Here is a 20,294-nt window from a genome sequence, read left to right on the forward strand (position 1 = left end):
AGCTGCTCAACATCACTAATTATTAGAGAATTGCAAATCAAAACTACAATGAGGTATCACTTCACACCAGTTAGAATGGGCATCATCAGAAAATCTACAAACAACAAATGCTGGAGAGGCTGTGGAGAAAAGGGAACCCTCTTGCACTGTTGGTGGGAATGGAAATTGATATAGACACTATGGAGAACAGCATGGAAGTTCCTTAAAAAACTACAAATAGAACTACCATACAACCCAGCAATGCCACTACTGGGCATATACCCTGAGAAAACCATAATTCACAAAGACACATGCACCCCAATGTTCACTGCAGCATTATTTACAATAGCCAGGTCATGGAAGCAACCTAAATGCCCATTGACAGACGAATGGATAAAGGAGATGTGGTACATATATACAATGGAATATTACTCAGCCATAAAAAGGAAAGAAATTGGTTCATTTGTAGAGACGTGGATGGACTGTCACACAGAGTGAAGTAAGTCAGAAAGAGAAAAACAAACATCGTATATTAACGCAAATATGTGGAACCTAGAAAAATGGTACAGATGAACTGGCTTGCAGGGCAGAAATAGAGACACAGATGTAGAGAACAAACATATGGACGCCAAGGGGGGAAAGCGGCTGGGGGTGGTGGTGTGAGGAATTGGGAGATTGGGATTGACGGGTATACACTGATGTGTATAAAGTAGATGACTAATAAGAACCTGCTGTATAAAAAAATAAATAAAATAAAATTCAAAATAAAATGGAAATTACCTTCCACATGCTATAATCATTATTTTTTAAAAAATAACCTTTCAAGGTTAAATAAAACACATCAACCCGGGAGTCAAGCTGGCTTGCATCGCATTTACTTAATAGCTAAAAGAGCAAAGTATTATCTCTAAGCCTTGGTTTCCTTATCAATACCAAGAATATCAATAACACACCTTGTAAGGAACTGGTCACCTAACAGAGGACACACACTCAATAAATGAATGCTATTTTTATTATGTTTTCTGTAAAAGGTAATTATTGCCTGGTACGAAGGTCAAGCAAGTAATAACTGTGCAGGCGTCATTATAAGATCCTTCCGGGAATTCCCTGGTGGTCCAGTGGTTAGGACTCGGAGTTTTCACTGCCATGGCCCAGGTTCAATCCCTGGTTGGGGAACTAAGATCCTACAAGCCACGCAGCCAAAAAAAAAAAAAAATAGGAAAGAAAGGAAGGAAGGGAGGAAGGGAGGAAGGAAGACGTTATGGAAAAACGCAAATGAACTTTTTCGCCAACCCAATACGATTCTTCCAATTATGAAAGAAATTGGGGACTTCCCTGGTGGCGCAGTGGTTAAGAATCGGTCTGCCGGGATACAGGGAACACAGTTTCGAGCCCTGGTCCAGGAAGATCCCACATGCCGCGCAGCAACTAAGCCCGTGTGCCACAACTACTGACCCTGCACTCTAGAGCTCGCGCAAGCTAAAACTACTGAGCCCACGTGCCACAACTACTGAAGCCCGCTCGCCTACAGCCTGTGCTCCGCAACAAGAGAAGCCACCGCAATGAGAAGCCCGCGCACCGCAACAAAGAGTAGCCCCCGCTCGCCGCAACTAGAGAAAGCCTGCGTGCAGCAACGAAGACCCAACGCAGCCATAAATGAATAGACAAACAAATAAATAAATAAAATTTTTTAAAAAAAAGAAAAGAAAGACATTGGCTTTCCCTTCTGTGACAAACTAACCACTCCTAGCTCCTTTTCTCCTTGAGCCTCAGACATCAGTCTCTGGTCTGAAGAAAGTGAGTTCGGTCTGAATCGTGAGGCTCATCATTATCCAGTCTTCAGTAAGTAAGACAGTCTAGATTTGGGGGCCTATGAGCCAGAAAGGTCCTTTAGCTCCCTGCAGAGCCCAGGCAGCATGGAAAAGTTAAGTCATCCTGGTGTGGTCCCTCCTTCGTCCATCGTTCATCCAAACATTCTTTCCCTTAGCGACAAACGGTGCTTCTGAGCTTGGACAAACATTTCAAAATGCACTTAGGGCTCAAGTCCAAGTGCGCATCTAGGTTCAGACGACCACAGCCTTTGCAAAATCTTTTCAGTCATTTCCATATCGTTGCACAGAATAAGCTCCCTAAAGACGATGAGGGCCAAAAACTGATTACTTGGGCAAAAAGAAAAGCAAATAGGAAATGTTTGTTAGGCCTCTATTATGTTTCAAGTACATCCACATAAATAATCACAGATGAACTTCAAAAGACCTCCTGTTATGAATCTTCACACGACACGTGGCCACAGGGAGATGTCGAGAGGTCAAGTGACTTGCCCAAGATTATAACTGTGAGAATTCATACCTGCGAAGGTGGAGCCAGGTCATGTGACCAGGTCCGCTGTCTGTCAAATGATCCCATTTCACTTGAGCCCTGTGAGAGCCCACAAGAGGCTATGGTCATGACTGTTCTCCAGGTGGGGAGCTGGGGCTCACAGACACGGCTCCCGCAAGGTAAACCTGGGGGTTAAGAGCAATGCCATCACCCCGGGGCAGCAGGGGTGGGGGGGGGGGGCAGGCTGGGAGGCAGCAGAATGCAGCAGGGCAAATGCCCACAGTTCACCCTCAGAATTTAAAACTCTGCTTCCCAGTATTCCCTCCCTAGTAACTTCCATCCAGGCTTAATAACACCGCCCTTTCCTACCATCTTGGAAGATGCTGCTGGAGAGAACCTTTATTTATTTTTTTAAGTAGAAGAGCTAAAAGAGAATAACTAGTACGAGTAATCCTGTTCCTCAGGCATCTCAAGGTAACCGTGGAGCAACAGTTACACAAGCTGCTAGACTGTTACCAACACACACCTCACCATCTCCAGCAGATGGGTAAGGAAGCCGGCTAAATTGTTTCCCCATCTTTTCTTTTTCTATTCTCAGCTGAGGAACACACTTCTTCACTGGAAACCTGCCCTGCTCTGGCCAGTCCCCTTGCTAATCCGCCCCCCACCTCCATCCCCAGCTTCCCCGCCCCCCCCCCCGCCCCGTCCCGGTTCCAATCTTCCGGGTCATCCAACGGTGAAAACGCAGACAGCAAGCATCAGCACCTGTGGCCAGAGGAAGATGAACCTGGGGCCGGAACTGCAGGCAGTCAAACCATGGGCTCAGTGACCGCCCCCCCCCCCGGGATGGGGTCATTCCCAGCCTTGGCCTCTGGACCACAACTGTGACTCCTTTGCAGGAAGATGGGCACCTCCGTACTCTGCTGCCTGTGTGCGTTCTTCGTATTTCACAAGAAATAGAAAGTTATACTCCTCGTCCTACTTTAAAAAATATTTTAACTTCCTGAGCATATTGGAACAATTCGACCATTCAGAATAATGGATGGGAGGGCAAGTCAAATGCATGCATATTCATGACCGGCAAGTGTCCAAGAAACGTTTTCTGAATCATGAATAGATGAAGCATTACTTCATGGGCTAATGCATTCCGCAGGTCAAACGACAGCGCTCTCTCACCCCCAACAAAAATAAATGTCAAAACTACGAGAAGCAGAACAAACAGTCAGTCATAAGGGTACTGTGTTTCTTCACATCAAAAAAGAGAGTCCCATTTTATGAAGACCATTATAACTGAATTCACAAAGCCAGTTGGTGCTTTTAAATGTCTGTGTGCGCACTGGCTCTGTGTCACACAGCAGGATGTTTGATTACTTGTGGGTCACTGGAAACCACCCTTATCACACCCAGGTTTCTAAATTTGCATTTATACATTTACTGAGCTATGCAGAGATGGGTAGAAAAACAAGCTATGTATGGCGAGCGCCATCTAATTTTACTAACTAATGGTTGAATAAACAGGTATGTAAATAAGGCTCTGATCAAACCCAGTGTGAGAATTTTAGCAACTGAATAGCCAGGGTATAAAACCAGACCAGGACTTGTCCTCCTCCCACTGAACTGCAGTCATTCAACACAGAGATGCCGATGCCAGCCAAACCCACAGCTTGAAAAGCTGTTCATCTGCCAAACCAAATGGCTTTGTACTGCTTTTCAATTTCTAACACTTTATTGTGAAAAAGCCAACACGGGAAACTCAACTAAAACTTGACACAGGAATGTAGATGCTTTGAGGAGAGAGAGTGAGGGGCGGTGCAACCGGAGACGCTGCGTGTGAGCATCGCTCCGCTTCTCCGTCTGGGGGGGCGTTGCATGAGGGTCTGCTTGGAGCTAGGCTTACCTCTGTGTTTGTATTTTGCTACATGTACGTTACACTTAAATTAGAAGGAAAAAACCACCTCGACACTGGGAAAGCATAAAAACTGTCCTCCTCTTCACACCTATGAAGAAGAACTCCACTAGAAATATCCTTTCCTATTATGTGATTTGGAACTGGGGGTCCGTGGCTAGAAATAACAGAATTAGCCAATCAGAAAGCACCTTTCAGAGCCATCTAGTTCACCTTTTCTGAAAGGTCCTGCAAGAGAGTCACTTAGCCTGCGCCTACAAACTTCTGACTTGTAATGGAGAAGGACCACTTCACACCCCAGCTGGGTCCCCTGCAGGCAGCTCTGATTGTTAGAAAGTTCCTCCTTACTCTCCAATCCCAAGCCCTGCCTTGGTAAAATTCTCCATTATAAACTCACGCCACAGCCATTACAGAATCTTGTCAGCCATCAATCCACTTGGCCCTGGATTAACACAGAGTTAGAGACCCTGTCCCCGTCCCTGCGAACCACTGAGCACCAGTCAGCTAGCTAGGTGCCCCAGTCAGAATAAGGGCAACTCAGCAAACTCAATGAAATGTCCTCCAGACTGCCCTCATCTATTTGTACACATTTCTGCTTATCGAGCAAACTTCTTAAAACTCATTTTTAAAATTGTAATAAAATACACATAATGAAATTTATATCTTAACCATATTTAAGTGTACAATTAAGTATATTCATAACCTCATGCAACCATCACCATCCATCTCCAGAGCTCTCATCTTGCAGCACTGAAATTCCAGATCCAACGAACAACTACCTTTCCCCTTCCCCCAGCCCCTGGCAACCACCATTCTACTTCCTGTCTCTATGAATTTGATTTCTCTAAGTACCTCATGTGGATGGAATCATACAATATTTGTCCTTTTATTTCTCTTAACATACTGTTCTCAAGGTTCATCCGTACTGTAGCTTGTGTCAGCATCTCCTTCCTTTTCAAGGCTGAATGATATTCTCTTGCATGTATAGACCACATTTTGTTTATCCGTTCATCTGTTGATGGATACTTGAGTTAGCTATTGTGAATAATGCTGCTATGAACATGGGTGTACAAATATCTCTTCAGGACCCCACTTTCAATTTCGGGAGGTCTATACGCAGAAGTGGAATTGCTGAATCAAAAGGAAATTCTGTGTTTAATTTTGGGAGGAACTGCCAGACTGTTTTCCACAGCATCTGCACCATTTTATCAATCCCACCAGCAGTGCACAAGGGCTCCAATTTCTCCGCAGCTTCACCAACATTTGTTATTTTCTGGGTTTTGTTTCTGTGTTTGGTTTTCTGGTTAATTCCATATTCTCCCTATCCTGTGCTGTAACCACTTACACACTGCCTTCCTTCTTACCAGAACTACTTGTTTCTGTGCACTGATTCAGATGCCCAGGGATTTCCCGAGCAAGGTGATGGTTACACCCAGGACCACAGCAAGTTAGCTTGTCAGCCTCTGGTGTGTGAACAGCCCAGAGAGAATAGAGCACGATCAACTCTTTAGGACAGGAAGTTCACACTTATTAAGGTTTACACCCACCACAATGACTAACACACAGTACTCAATAAATATACATTTCAAAAATCCATCGTGATTACAGAAGCCCAGTTATCAGCATTAATGCCACACCGGTCTGTGTGACTAGGAGAAACAAAGAGCAGACAACCACCTACTGTGTACGTCACAAATTAGTAATCAGGATAACCTATACTATCTTCCTTCCAATTTCCTGACTTTCACATAAGGCTTTTTCTTTCTTTATCCTTTATCCATGTCTCACTTCCCTTCTGTCCTCCCTCCCCCACTCCTTTTCTGTTTGTATCTTAGGACCATCTATGGAGCATTATTTTTTTTTACTGATTACCGTCCAACCCAAAGTACACCATTCATGAACCAATGACTTGCAAGAATAAGAGGTTTTGACCAATCAGGGCCACCCTGTAGATGGGGACGCAGAAAACGTCTGCAGAAACTTCAGTGGAGAAGATGGATCCTGATGTGATCTGGGTTCTGTTGGGAAGACAGGCAGAGTAATAGTGCTGGGTAGACAGGCCAACAGTCATGTCCCTACACATCCTGTACTTACAGTGGACAGATATTCAGTCAATCTGACAGCGGCTGGCTTCAACTGTGCAAAAACAGTGCAGAACTAGAACTGACAAGCAGAAACTATGGAAATAAAACATTGTAGCATGAGAGAAAAGGTTTCTAATATCCACAGCTGGACAAAAATGAAACGGGCTGCTTTGGGCAACAGGAATATCCCTGTCACGGTGCTTTTCACAATATGACCTCCTTACCTGCGTCGGAATCACCTGGGACAGACCCTAACTTTTGAGACCCAGTGTTCAAGGGAAAGTGACTATGTGTGAGACACACTGACAAAAATCTCTTCCTTCTCTCAGAGTCTGTGCTTCTCATGCTTGATACTAAGGTAGATGGGTGATGTCAAGAGCCCCGTGGTTGACACTTGACGCCAGGCAGAACACGTCATTTGTTAAATTGGGCTGTACTAGGCCGCCTTAGTTGAAGACATTAACTACAGCAATAAGGTAACATTTGAGTCATTTACCAAAACGTCCAGAAATTTTTCTTCTCCTAGACTCTTGAAAGGTTATCCACTGGTAAAGGAATTTATGGCAAATGACAATTAAATCCTCATTTAGTGGTTATTTTCATTTATTTAAAGCTTTTAAAATAACTGAAAACCATAAAGTGAAATATATACGCAGGCAGTTATGAAATTCAACTTGTTGAATTTCTTTTTTAAATAGATTTGGCATCGTTAAATTTGAAACAACTGGAAAAGTCGATGTGGTCCAGAGAGACAAAAACTAACTCTTTCGGTGCTTGTTTGATTATCCTGATGACCATGAACTGTATATTAGAACTTTCTTTGAAGCAGGGACCGCATCCACTACGCCCATGTCGCTCCTCAGATTATGAAGTCTCTTGTTCTTTAAGGATGCCTCCCTTTAACGCCTCCGACTGGTGAATTCCTTCTCCCCCTATCCTACACGGCTCAGGCATCGTCCCCTCACTGTCACCAAGAGCCCTGTGCTTCTGTTTGCAGAGCACTCTGTACATACACGTCTAGGGCAGCGCTGAGCAGACTCTGAAAACCACATTTATGCCCCCGTGTCCCACTCCTGAGGGCATCTTTGAATGCAGAGGCCATCCAGCTCACCCCTGTAGCCTCCGGCAATTCCTGGTACCTCAGGCAGATCAGAAATTCAGCTGACCCATGACAGCGGAGGCTCCAGCCCAGGGCAAACACCGTGCTGGGAAGGATGGCCTATGACAGACTCCCCCGCTAGACTCTGAACTTTACGGACGCTGAGACAGCGTCTAAGCCTTGTACTATTATGTGCCGGCTGTGTACCAGAAACTGTGTCAGAGATGACGGATTCACTCTGCTAATCCCCACCACACACCTGAGAAGCGGGTGTGGTGCTGTTATCATCATTTTATAAATGAAGAAATGGTGAGAATAAGTCACAAGTGTTGGAGCGCAGACTGGGCGCAGGTTTGTCTAACTTGGAAGTCCGTCTTCTTTCCACCATATGATATACCATCTCTTCTCAAGGTTAAAATGAATAATCCCTCGTGGGCACTGAATACATCAGCTATTCAACATGCCGTGTCTGATTATGCGAGGGCGTTCCTCACATAATTGCCAAATTATGCCATTTTGTGCAGCCGTCGCCATTCCTAACTACGGCGATGCTTTTAATACACTAATTTGTACGTGGTAAGAACAATGCCACAACCGAGCTGCCGCCGTACAATAAATAGTCTCCATTTAAATCAGACGGAAAATACCGATAACCCCACAGAAACTTAGACCTCAACTCCGAACTGATTTCTTCAGCAGTGTTGCCTCATCAAGAAGATTCAGATAAATGTCTGGACAAGCTCATCACCATCCGGGACAGTCATCAGGTTCCTCCTCGCTACTGACTATAAATGATGTAGTCTGATGTCATGTAACGTAGCAATAAATGTTACTTTCTGGCCCCGGATTAACCTCTGTGGAAGTCCCCGTTCCTCCCCCGAGTTAATCATCCTCCTCTTCAGAGCACACAATGAGTGTCTCAGTGTCTCTTCATTTTTGGGCGACATCACCAATACTTTACTACGGAAGAGTCTAGGCAAGAAGTTGATTGTGATGGGAAAAAAATGGCTGCCCCCCAAAAGGCTCCACCATTCACCTCCGTCTACACAGTGCAATCCAACACTGAGTCCTGGGGACAAGGGTCCTCGGCGCCTGCGCGAACAGCCCCACCCCTGCCTGGCCGCCCAGTGATGCTGCAGGAACCAGTCTCCTCCCCCGGCCCCCCGCGGCTCCTTCTCCCCTGCGGGGTTTCCTCCCGATGCTGGGCCTGACTCATGGTAGGTTCTCAAGAAACTCAGCCCTAAATATAAGTAAATATAAGTGGACGCTTCTTTAGGAAAATATCCTGGCTGCTTACAACGTTTGCAACGCATGAGCTCCTCCAGAGTCGGGTCTGCCTGAAATGATATCCACACAGTCATCATAAGGGCTACTTTTGCCCCAAAGTTTCCTGATCGCTCCAATTCCCCTCTGCCGCCACCCTGGCTTATTACACGTCATCGCCCATTACACCGCTGTCCTAAAATCGTATGTCATGCTCTTTGTAACGAAATAGAGATCTACAAAAAAGAAAAATCAGCGTTCGCCCATCACCCAGAAATGATCAGTACTGAAAACTTTAGTATAAAATAATTACTCACGTGCATAGCTTATAATTATGCATCACACAGAAATATTTTAGTTCAGAAATGGTCACATATATTACGTCTCAGCTTGTGTTCAGCTTTTTAAAAGCATCTTTCATATCGATAAGTACAATTTAATTCTATTTTTAAAGACATTTATAAGGTATACCATTCATTGTATGGATGTATCTTAATTTATGTTTGCGTAATAAACCCCGTCACCGGACCGGAGCTTGTGGAACTGCTGGGACCACCTCTGAGCGTTTTATTTCACTTGTTTATTTACTTTTGGCCACTCCACTTGTGGGGTCCTAGTTCCCCACCAGGGATTGAACCCGGGCCACAGCAGTGAAAGCCGAGCCCTAACCACTGGACCGCCAGGGAAGTCCCACCTCTGTCCATTTTAAACTCTGCCCCATCTCACCAAGCTGGCCTCAGAGGACTGCCTGGGGTCAGACTCCCCCAACAAGCTGGGAGGAGGGGCTTTTCACCAAATGTTCTTTCTTTCTTTTCTTTTTCTTTTCTTTTTTTGGCATACAGATGGGTGCGCATTTGGATCCAAGATAAAGTATGATGTTTCTTGCTACGGATCAAGGTGAAGAAGTGTGAAAGTCACTGATCTATCCCAAATGTTTAACAAGAGGCTATAGCTTGAGGAATTTTAAAAATAGCACCGAACACTGTAGTTAGGATTAAGAAATTATTACAATGCCTGAACATTAAAAGATTTCAAAACGTCCACTCAGAGTTTTGTAACAGTTTCCATGGTGCAGAATTTCAAAACGTCCATCTTTCTGTGGCTGACAACTCCAGCATGGCCGCCACGCGGTTCTGCCCGAAGAGGCTCCACCCTGAGGGCTAGGCTCATTCTTTTTTCCCCTCCTCTCCCCTCCCCACCCCACCCCCCACCCCCCAAGGACAAACTGAAAAGGAACAGAGCAGAAGGTGGTAGAAAGAGCCCGAACCCGCAAGCAAAAGCAGCGCGGGGTGGTGCCAAAGGCCAGGGCATCGCTTCCGGCGGCCTCCTCCTCCCGCGGGCCTCCCGCCGCACTTCTGCTCTCCGTGCCGCAGCTTCCCCGTGGAAAGCAGAAGTGGGCCTCCCTCTCCAGACGGCCTCTGCTGGACCAGCTAGCTTCCCCCCACACCCCGCGCCTCCCCGCCCCCGGGGGTTAACATTCACCAGGCGACCGGAGCCACCCCGAAGGCCCGAAGGCGTGGGGGGCGCCCCTGACCCGGCTGGAGGCGGATCGTGTCCACACCCATCTCGCCCGCCTCACCATGGACTCTCACCAGCGCCGAAGAGTCACGACGGCTCCCCGCCCGAGCACGACACGGCGGAGCCACGCTGGGCCCACAGAGCGACGGCGGAGAACCGGGGAGAGGGGGCGAAGGGCTTCCAACCAGCATGACTCGGGGTCAGTAAAGAGCGTGCCCTTAGGTGCTCACAGAAACGGGGGCCAGGCCCAGCAGGACCTGACTTTGTCTCGAGTGTGAAGTGTGAAACGGAAATGAGACACACTTAAAGACCCCCTGGGCCTCATGATGAAGACTTCTTCCCTGTGTCCTAAAGCTCACCAGGAGGAGACAGAGCTCCCAGCCTTGAGAAACGCCCACCCCGATGGACTCTATTAATGTATCCCCGTTCTGTGGAACATCACTTATACATCTTAGCGTGATGAAGAATGAACACAGTTACACCGAGATCAACCAATAACGGTCAACTCCTATCAACTCGTGACTTGAAGGCTCTGTACAATAGTGGGGAAAGAGTTGAAGAGAGGAGTTAGAGAAGAGAGACTGGAAATACACTGAGGTTAATAAAATGCAAATAAAGCACAGTGAGATAACCAACACTTTGGAGGAGTTCTTTACAAATGGAAACTGTCTCTTGATTATAAATACAACTTTCACGAAATAGCTTGGCAGCAAATAAGAAATGCTGATGCTCAGTCAGTACTAAGGGAAAGTAAAGTTCAGGACAAGATTGAAGAAGCAGCCCAAGAATTAAGAACCGAGGCTGTTAACAGGACCCTGCAACCTGTTAGCATGGACAAGCCTTTTAAACACATCGTCCCCAGTAATTCCTGAAACTTGCTGTTCTAAATTACAAGGGAGCCCTTCCAGCTAACGGAAGCCAAGGGTATCTAAAATAAGGTTCAAGTCTTTAAACTGGCCTGTTCCAAAAATTCGAATCCCTCAATGGGCAGATTTCCCTACTATTTTCTACACTTGGGCTTCTCCCCCAAATGGGCTTCTCCCCCAAACTTACTCAAAATAAATGTCAGAAATGATGAGAGAGTGAGCTCAAAGTTTCACAACTTAAGTATCAGGAAAGCAGACAGCTGTAAGAAACCTTTCAGTACTTCTGACCAACTTCCTCTTCCCTGTCCGGCTCTTAATCAATCTTAAAAGACAGAAGGGGATGTCTATCTAGTGTAGCAGTGTGGGCGTAGGACGAGCCTTGTTTATAGCAGGTACCCCGGAAACGGGCAGCGTGTCTCCATGTGCATCCCGCGGGCCCTCTCTCCTTACTTTATATTTTGCCCTCGAGTGACGACTCTCCCTATTATAACAACCACACAAGGAGGCTCGTAGGGTTTATAACGAGGCTGAAGGGAATTCCTTTACAAAGTATTACTTGGGTACTTCTATAGTGACCAGTAAGCACTGGAGAGCCCCCAAGGCAGTCACTAGAGCTGCTGTGACAGCAGCCAGGATAGGTGTCACCTAGGCAGCTATCAGAGCTCCCCCAGCCCCAAGCAGGAAGCCGAGCTGAAAGGCACAGAAACTTAGCTCCCCAGTAGAGCCTAAGTACCCTGCGTGCCAGTACACCTGCTCATCTGCTCTGACAGCCCCTTAGCTCAGACAATTTCCGAGTGATAGAAGAAATTTACCTCGTGATTCTGTCTTAAACATGTTTATTAGATGATAGGTTAATTACTTCTGAGTACCTGCTACAGGTCCAAAGGCAGAAAAGGGGGAAAACTCTAGAGTTGGAGCCAGAAAACATACCTACTATGCCCAGCGATGCCACTTAACCAGGCTTGTGACCTTGGATATGCCTAAACTCTTTTTTTTTTTTTTTTTTGTATCTGTCCCTGCCTACCCTGGGGGGTCATGAGAGGTTCAAATGAAATCACAGTTCAGAAGGCTTCAGAGCCCTGGATAAGCAAAAGGTATCAGCACCATCATTGCCAGAAAGAGCCCAGGAAAGGTCCAAGGCTGTCTCTGCCATCAATGTGTCATTGATCAATGCCCCAACTAATGACTGTGATGACCTTTCCATGTCAGCACTGTCCATGCCTGAGGACACAGAGGTCGCTGAGATCAGCAGTGTGAGTGGGCTGTAACAGTGTTTCATGATGGGGACATATATTCCTATTTATACAGATTTTAAATTAATATGGGCTTGTTTATGGATAATATGGTCCCACATTTTTGTGTATTTTTAAATTTATTTATTGATTTTTATTTTTGGCTGTGTTGGGTCTTCGTTGCTGTGTGTGCGCGGGCTTTCTCTGGTTGCTGTGAGCGGGGGCTACTCTTTGTTGCATTACGCGGGCTTCTCATTGCGGTGGCTTCTCTTGTTGTGGAGCACGGGCTCTAGGCACATGGGCTTCAGTAGTTGTGGCTCGCGGGGTCTAGAGCGCAGGCTCAGTAGTTGTGGCGCACGGGCTTAGTTGCTCCGCGGCATGTGGGATCTTCCCGGGCCAGGGCTCGAACCCGTGCCCCTTGCATTGGCAGGCGGATTCTTAACCACTGCACCACCAGGGAAGCCCAATAACATGGTTTAATGTTGTAAATTACAAGTCCATATATTCATTTGAACCAGCTGGCATCTCAAATGTTTCAGTGGTTTATTTTTGAATACAAATATAATGGAACTAAAGGCTTTGGAAGTCACTGAATCACAACCCCACTGGATCACTTTTCTGCTAAGAGAATGCCATGGGTGGGGATGGGACACAGATATCACAAGTTCTCTACAGAAGTGTCCAATACCAATGACTGTAAGATAAAGTGCATCTTTTTGGGCAACATCTTACCCAGATGTGGTCTTTGCAGGCTACCTCTTACCACTCCAAATCAAGATTTCTCTCCCAGTGATACACCACAGAAACCAGTCCTGAGTGGAAATGCCCACTTACAACACTAGTGCTGGGATAACTTGACAAGTCAAAAAAGTTCCTCAAGTCCCCATTTTAGAATCCAGGCCAGAGAGGACCAGTGAGCTACAGATGCCTTAGGGGCCAGCCTGTTCTTTGGCCTTGCACAGGGCCAGGCTCGGAGCAGACTTTCCTTCCTTCTTCCAAGCAATCTCGACCACGTGACAGGCACCAGGGCTAGCATTTTGGACAAGACTGGCAAAGCTGTTTTCACAGAGATTTCACTGTAGTGGTGAAAGCAGACTATACACATATGGGCAAATCATAATATGACTCTAGTCACTGCTGTGAAGGAAATACTGGCGGAATAAATGGCCCAAATAATTGATCCCAAATCACAGCTCTGATAAATGGTGGAAGAGACCCAAACTCGGGTTTCCTGGCTTCTTTACGTCAGCTGCCCTCTGTCCTTCACTCAGGAAGAGGGTTCTCCCATTCTGCATCCAAAGAGGCCCAGCAGATATATGTATACATATAGCTGATTCACTTTGCTGTACAGCAGAAACTAACACACCACTGTAAAGCGATGATACTCCAATAAAGATGTAAAAAAACAACACAAAGAGGCCCAGTCACCAAAAGCCCCTTGTGATCAAATTCAATTTCTTCAAGCCTCAAAACGGCTTGACTTCCTTACTTCCAAATGAGAACCAAGAGCTACCTGAATCCTACCCTTTTCCAGCAGAGCTTACCTTATCAGGACGTACTTAGGAGTACTCAGTAAGCTCCCGTATTCTCTCAGCGCATATTCCCCTACCCACAACTTTAGGTGGTGCTGGCCAGAGAGAACGCCCCTGCCCTCCTGAACCCTACGGCCGGCTGCGGGGTAGCCAAGAAATCAAAAGCAAGTCAAATCTCCTCATTGGCTAGTTCTTAGGGTGAGTCAGACTCCGGGGCGCTGCTTTGGGACAGCACGTCTCCGGTGTATTTATTCTGCAGATTTATTAGTAAGGTCAGGTGGCTAAATCTGACAAGCAGGTTTGGGTGTAAAAACCATCAAATTGCAAAGAACCAGGGAACCTCGTTGTTATGGACAAAATTATTCGCAATAATAACAGCACCGTTTATGGAATGCCTAGTATGTGCTTGTGGCTTTACGTGCAATAAACAGTCCAGAAGGTAGGTATGTTCTAAAGATGAGGAAACCCAAACCGAGAATTTCAAATAACAGGCCCAAGTTCACACTCAGCTAGGAAACTGTGAAACCCGGGTTGAACTCAAGTTACTGAGATGGCAAAGAAGTTGGGGTAATTCAGACACACACACACACACACACACACACACACACGCCGGAGATAACGCAGGAAAGTGAGAAATGACGTTCACACCCTTCCCCCCAGGCGAAGGAAAGGCAACCCCTGAATTCTTAAAATAACTCTCGCTTCCTCTCGGCCGCCGGGGGCTCGGGACCGCCGCCCCGCAGGCCGGGAGGCGCCGGGCTCCGCGGGAGGGTGCGCACCGCCCCCGCCGCCGCCGCCGCGCCCGGACGTCACGCTCCCGCCGGGCCACCGGGGAGGGCGGCCGCCCGCCGGCCTCGTAGGGCGCCCGGGCCGGGCCGCATCGCTCACCTCGGGGACCCGAGGCCCGGAGGGGACGCCGGACCGTGCCAACGAGGAGTCTCCGCGGGACCTCCGCCGCGCGCGCGCGCGCGTCGCGTGGACAGGGGCTTCCCCGCCACGCAGGGAGCGGCCCGAGCGGGGACAGCATCCGGCCCTCGGGGCGGCGCCGGAGGGACCCGCGGTGCGCCCGCCCCCGCCCGCAGCCCGCGCCCCGCCCCTGCGTCCCGGGCCGAGAGACACCTGCGGAGCCGCCCGCCCCGGCCCCCCGCCTCCCGGCTCCCGCCCGCGGCTCACCAGCTCCGGGTGCGAGTCGCGCGCGGCGGCGGCGGCGGCGGCGGCGGCACTCCACGGTGGCCGGGGGTCCGAGCGGGGGCCGCGACGGGGCGGGGCGGGGGGCGCGCGGCTCGGAGTGCGGGCTCGGGCCCGGGGTGGCGCGGCCGCCCCGCCTGCCGCGGGCTGGAGGCTGCGGCGCGTCCGGCCCCGAGGCGCCACGGCCGGGAGCGAGCGGCGGCGGCCCTGAGCGGCGGCGGAGGAACTGGCCGTCGCCGAGCTCGGCCGGGAGGTCCCAGCTACTTCCTGGTGCTCGGATTTGCATACCGCGCCTGGAGGGCGGGGAAGTGACCGTTTGGCCCCTGCCCAAGGTTTGGGGCTTTGGCGTGGCCGTCGCGCCGAGCTTTGAAGGCAAAGAAACCTGCGTCCCAGCCCGCAGCTCCGGAGCGTGGAGCCGCCCCGGGCCCGACCTCCTCCGGCGGAGGCGGACAGAAGGATCTTTCCGGAGACCCTCTGGCGCCTGGCGTCCTGGCACAGCGACGGAACCCCTCGCGTCTCCTGTCCTTCCCTTCCAACCTACTCCCTAGAGTGTTAGGAAGCGGGGTGCCCCTGGCAGCAGAGGGGCGCGCTCTGCTCCCCCAACATTTGGAGTTCTCTAGAGAGAGGATGCTCAGGGTCTCCTTGAGTTCTTAACCAGTAGAGTCGCTCCTTGAGGGTATACACGGGGGTGTTCAGGGCGTTGATAGGGGTGGGGGGTGGTCGTGGACTTAAATGGCCTGGCGGTTCCTCAGTTCCTCAAAACTTCAATCTCCTCCCGGAAAAATGGAGACAGGGTACTGGGAGCATGGAAAGGGCTCGCCCTGTGCCTGGCACACCTTCATCCCCGCGTGTAGCACGGTGCTTGGCGCACAGCAGGTGCCTGACCGTTGTTTGTTGAAAGAATGACTGCATCTTCAAGCTCACGGTCCAACTCAGTAAATGCCACGTACGGACCCAAGGTAGATGATCCGTCTTGTTCTAAGCAAGATTCCACTCGCTGGGATCTCAGCATTGCACTGCAGGGTAGCATTTACGAGGAAATAAACAGCTCCCTGTAGGAGATTTGGACTTTGTGTTAATAATAGGAGACACCTACATAGGGCCTATCGGGTGCCAGACACGGCCCCAAGCTCGTGAGACAGATGACCTTTCATTAACAATGTTCTCGAGAGGCCGGCCCACCTGAGGCTACAGCCATAGTCCAGCGGTCCAGTCTGCCGTCTTATAACATGACCCAGGGAGCAGTCATTTATTACTGGTAACAGAGGAAACGGTCTGCAGACTGCTGCCTTAACCAGCAACAACAAAGTAGGATGGTTTCTACCTGTGATGATCCCTGGTGTGTAGTTGGTTAGTTTCCTGTTGAAGAGGAGGGATTGCGTTGCCTGTTGGAAAGTGTTGATCATGTCATGGATCCTATGGAATAATTCAGTACCTGAGGGGCCCGTTTCCTGGACTTTTCTTCAGAATGACCTCTTAAATATCTTGGCCTTAATGGAAAATATCTACGATTACCAATGAGCCCTTGAGGTCCTGGCTAAAGGCATCTGGCAAGTAAGAATGGGACACAGAATGTTTGGGGTAGACTAATCCATCTGGAAGGTCCTGCCAGTGTTTATGGAGCAATAGACAGACCAGCAGGCAGAGCTGGGCTTGCGGCAGGCTCCACCACTGCTTTTCTTGTGTAATAAAAGTAAGGATCTCCAGAAGAGATCCCCAGAAGTATTTATTTATGTATTTTTAATTTTATTTTCTATTGAATGAAATTTCCTTTAAATTCTGCAGTGCTTCACAATTTTCAAAAGTTTCACACACATGATTTTTTTCTAATCCCTTAATGATCCCTTTTGCTTTTTAAATTCCCTACCCCTAAAATACCCCTCCTCAAGCTCCACCCCTTCTATTTATTTATCCATCCATCCATTCATTCATTCATTCATTCGTTATTTGGCTGCACCAGGTCTTAGTTGTGGCACGCGGGATCCTTTAGTTGCAGCATGCAGGATCTTAGTTGAGGCACTCGGGATCTAGTTCCCTGACCAGGAATTCAACCCGGGCCCCCTGCATTGGGAGCATGGAGTCTTAACCACTGGACCACCAGGGAAGTCCCAGCATTGCTTTTTGTATTTCTCTCTCTCCTCCTGTCACTCTCAAAAGTTCAGTTAGGTGCTTTGAAATACATCATTAGTACTACTGATCCGTTCATTGCTTGATGGGAAGAGTTGTCTCTACAGATTCTCTGTTGAGAACTGATCGCAGAATGGAATGATCAGAGGCAGCTGCAAATCAGCAAAGACCCCTTAACGAGCAAGTGGGCTTCTGAAGGAGATGAGGGCTGTGACTGGGGGGTGGCGGGGAGACACAGGAGAAGTAGTGGAAATGGCGTCAGCTAGGTATAGTCGATCCTCATTTTTTTCAGATCCCATGTTTGCAAACTCACCTACTCATCAACGTTCACTTGTAACCCCAAAGTCAGTATACAGGCAGCGCTTTCAGAGTCGTTGGTGGACATGAGCACAGTGGTGAGCGTTTTGAGTCGCCTGACTCACCTGTTCCCAGCTGAGGTCAGCAAGGTGTTTCTCTGCCCTCTCCTTTTAGCTCTGTTATACAAGCATGAGTTCTTATGTGATCTGCTTAGTGCAACTTCTTTGCATTTTTGTGCCTTTTGTTGGTGAGTTCACTATTTAAAATAGCCCCGAGCATAGTGCTAAAGTGCTGTCTGGTGCCCAGAGCGCAAGAAGGCTGTAATGTGCTTTCATGGAGGAAACAAGGTAGCAGATGAGCTGCCTTTGGACGTGACCCGTGCTGTTGGCTGTGAGTTCAGTGTCACTGAGTCGACAATATATGTTACATAAGGTGTCTTTAAACAGAGACACATAACCAACGTTATCTATCAATCAACTGATGAAAATGTGGCAGCCGGAGGCTCCCAGCCACCTAACCCTGTATTCCTCCTAGGAACAGTGGCTCAGTATTCGCTAACTCATTATTTGTGGCGACTGTCGAGACCAAGACCCCCGCGAATAATGAGAACTTACCGTGTGTAGGAACAGCCCATTGTTCAGTGGGAGGAAAAAGAAAGGCCTGACCTCACGGAGATTCTCCTGCATCACGACCTTCAACTTCCCGCTCCCGGTCACGGCACTTACAGCCGAGACTGGTCATCTCTGCACACATTTTCATGTCAGCCCACCTACCTCGCCATCTGACCTGCAGCCCACCCGCTGCCACCTTGTGGACTGTCCCCAGTGCCCCTCTGGAGCTTCCCTCCAGGGGTTCAGGCTCCTCAGTGCAGCTCAGGGACTCTTACGGCTCGTCTGCGGAAGCCCCCAGGTTGGTTTTGCGGGGAGGGGCAGAGCGGAGGCTAAGACTCTCCATCTGACCCTTGAAAACACGGCCACAGACCTGAGCGTATGATGCAGAACAGTGGAGCTCAAGCTGGCGGCACCTGGGAATCACCAGCCCAGGCCCTTCCCAGGTTTTTATTTATTTTAAAAAATTTATTTATTTACTTTTGGCTGCCGTGCCCGGCATGTGGGATCTTAGTTCCCCAACCAGGGATCGAACCTGTGCCCCCTGCAGCGGAAGCTCGGAGCCCTAACCACCGGACCGCCAGGGAATTCCCTTCCCAGGTCTTTAAACTAAAGTCTTGGGGGTGGGATTCGGGGTCCCAATCATCAGAGACTTTCAGAGACTTCAAATCTCCCCAGATTGTACCAGTGAGCAGCCAAGATGGGGAGCCACTGGGAAGGACCCCCAGCCGGACATCCTGGGAGAATATGGGACAAATCTGCCAGACAGATGGATTTCTGCTTCCCACCAGTGTTCCTAGTAAAACACGCTGGAGAGCCTTTCATCTGACGCATTTGGCACTGATGAATCAAACAGTTGTTTGAAGTGGGGACATCATAAAAATGATGTAAATGTCCCTTAAACATTTTACTAGAACCTCAACCTAAAGTACATCATTCAGGGAATTCCCTTGCGGTCCAGTGGTTGGGACTCCGCGCTTCCACTTCAGGGCACATGGGTTCGATCCCTGGTCGGGGAAATAAGATCCTGCAAGCCATGCGGTCAAAAAATAAATTGAATAAAATAAATAACATACATCATTCACCCCCACTTTCTCATCTCACAGCAGGGCATTTCCAAATCACCTTGCTGAGGTGGCGGGAGCTGGAATTGAACCCCATTCTGTCTGACTGACATCAAAGCCCAGCTCGGACCCTTAGATGCCAAGTCTCCCTACGAAGTTCAGGCTTCTCAGGCTGAAACACCCGAGACAGAGCACAGCGCGCCCAGAAGCAAACGGAGAAATTGAGGCCGAGTCTTCTCCCTTCCTTTACATGTATAAAGGAAGACCCAAGCTACCTGAACAAGAAATTGTTAAAACTGAGACAAACAGTAAAAGCAGTATCACCAATAACTTAACTGGGATCGGAAGCTTATGAAATTCACAGCAAAGTTAATTTGTTCCTCAGTGATACGCAAGATTGTTCTCCATGGTAATGAGACCAAGACAGTCAGCTATGCATAAGAAATTCTCTCCTTGGAATACTACTCGGCCATGAGAAAGAATGAAATACAACATGGATGGACCTAGAGAGTATCATACTAAGTGAAGTAAGCCAGACAGAGAAAGACAAATATCATATGATATCACTTATATGCGGAATCTAAACTATGACACAAATGAACTTATCTACAAAACAGAAACAGCCTCACAGACACAGAGAACAGACGTGTGGTTGCCAAGGGGAGGGGGAGGGATGGAGTGGGAGATTGGGGCTAACAGATGCAAACTAGTATATGTATGTACAACTGCATCCCTTTGCTGTACACCAGAAACTAACACAACACTGTAAATCAACCATGCTTCAATACAATAAAATTTTTTTAAAAAAAGAAATTGTCTCCTATAGTCAGATTGGGGGTTCCTAGGGTCTAGCAGGGAACGCCCAGAGGTAAGGGGAAGAACTGCTTCACTTGTTTTCTCTCTGAGGAGGGGTCCCCAGGGCCACCTCCCGCTGCTTCCTTCCTCTGACCCTCAGGGAGGATGCTCAGCCCCTCCAATCGAGCTGGTCGCAGGACCGGAGGATCTGCCCTGTCCCCTGGTCTCATGTCTAGAGGTGCCAAACCCGTTTTCTGGGTGCCCCTCTGGTTTCTAGGAACTCATGCATTTAGCTTTTCATAATTTCAGACTTAGAGCAAAATTCCAAACTTAACACAAAGCATCACCAGATAGCCTTCAGCCAGATTCTCTGACTGTCCATGTTGAACCGTATCCGTGCTCTGTGTCTACTGTAAG

The 20,294-nt window shown here is 48.4% G+C and overlaps 1 protein-coding gene and 1 long non-coding RNA gene across 7 annotated transcripts in view; one reads left to right on the forward strand and one right to left on the reverse strand.

Moving 5' to 3' along the window:
* Positions 1-15,092, reverse strand: part of LYN (LYN proto-oncogene, Src family tyrosine kinase) — a 111,752-nt gene extending 96,660 nt beyond the window's left edge. For 2 of the 6 annotated variants that reach the window (XM_067712304.1, XM_067712303.1), the window contains exon 1: positions 14,972-15,089. The gene's annotated coding sequence lies outside the window, so the exon portion shown is untranslated. Of the gene's footprint in view, positions 1-14,686; positions 14,802-14,971 lie in introns of those variants that run through there. The other 4 variants (XM_067712308.1, XM_067712306.1, XM_067712305.1 and 1 more) reach the window with 3 other exon arrangements.
* A 42-nt stretch (positions 15,093-15,134) lies between these two features.
* On the forward strand, positions 15,135-19,852 carry LOC137210435 (uncharacterized). The gene is made up of 3 exons (XR_010936521.1): positions 15,135-16,540; positions 17,406-17,550; positions 19,125-19,852. It is a non-coding gene; the product is annotated as an uncharacterized lncRNA (long non-coding RNA).
* The last annotated feature ends 442 nt before the right edge of the window (positions 19,853-20,294 follow it).

Source organism: Pseudorca crassidens, chromosome 17 (assembly GCF_039906515.1).
Source record: "Pseudorca crassidens isolate mPseCra1 chromosome 17, mPseCra1.hap1, whole genome shotgun sequence".
NCBI lineage: Eukaryota > Metazoa > Chordata > Mammalia > Artiodactyla > Delphinidae > Pseudorca > Pseudorca crassidens.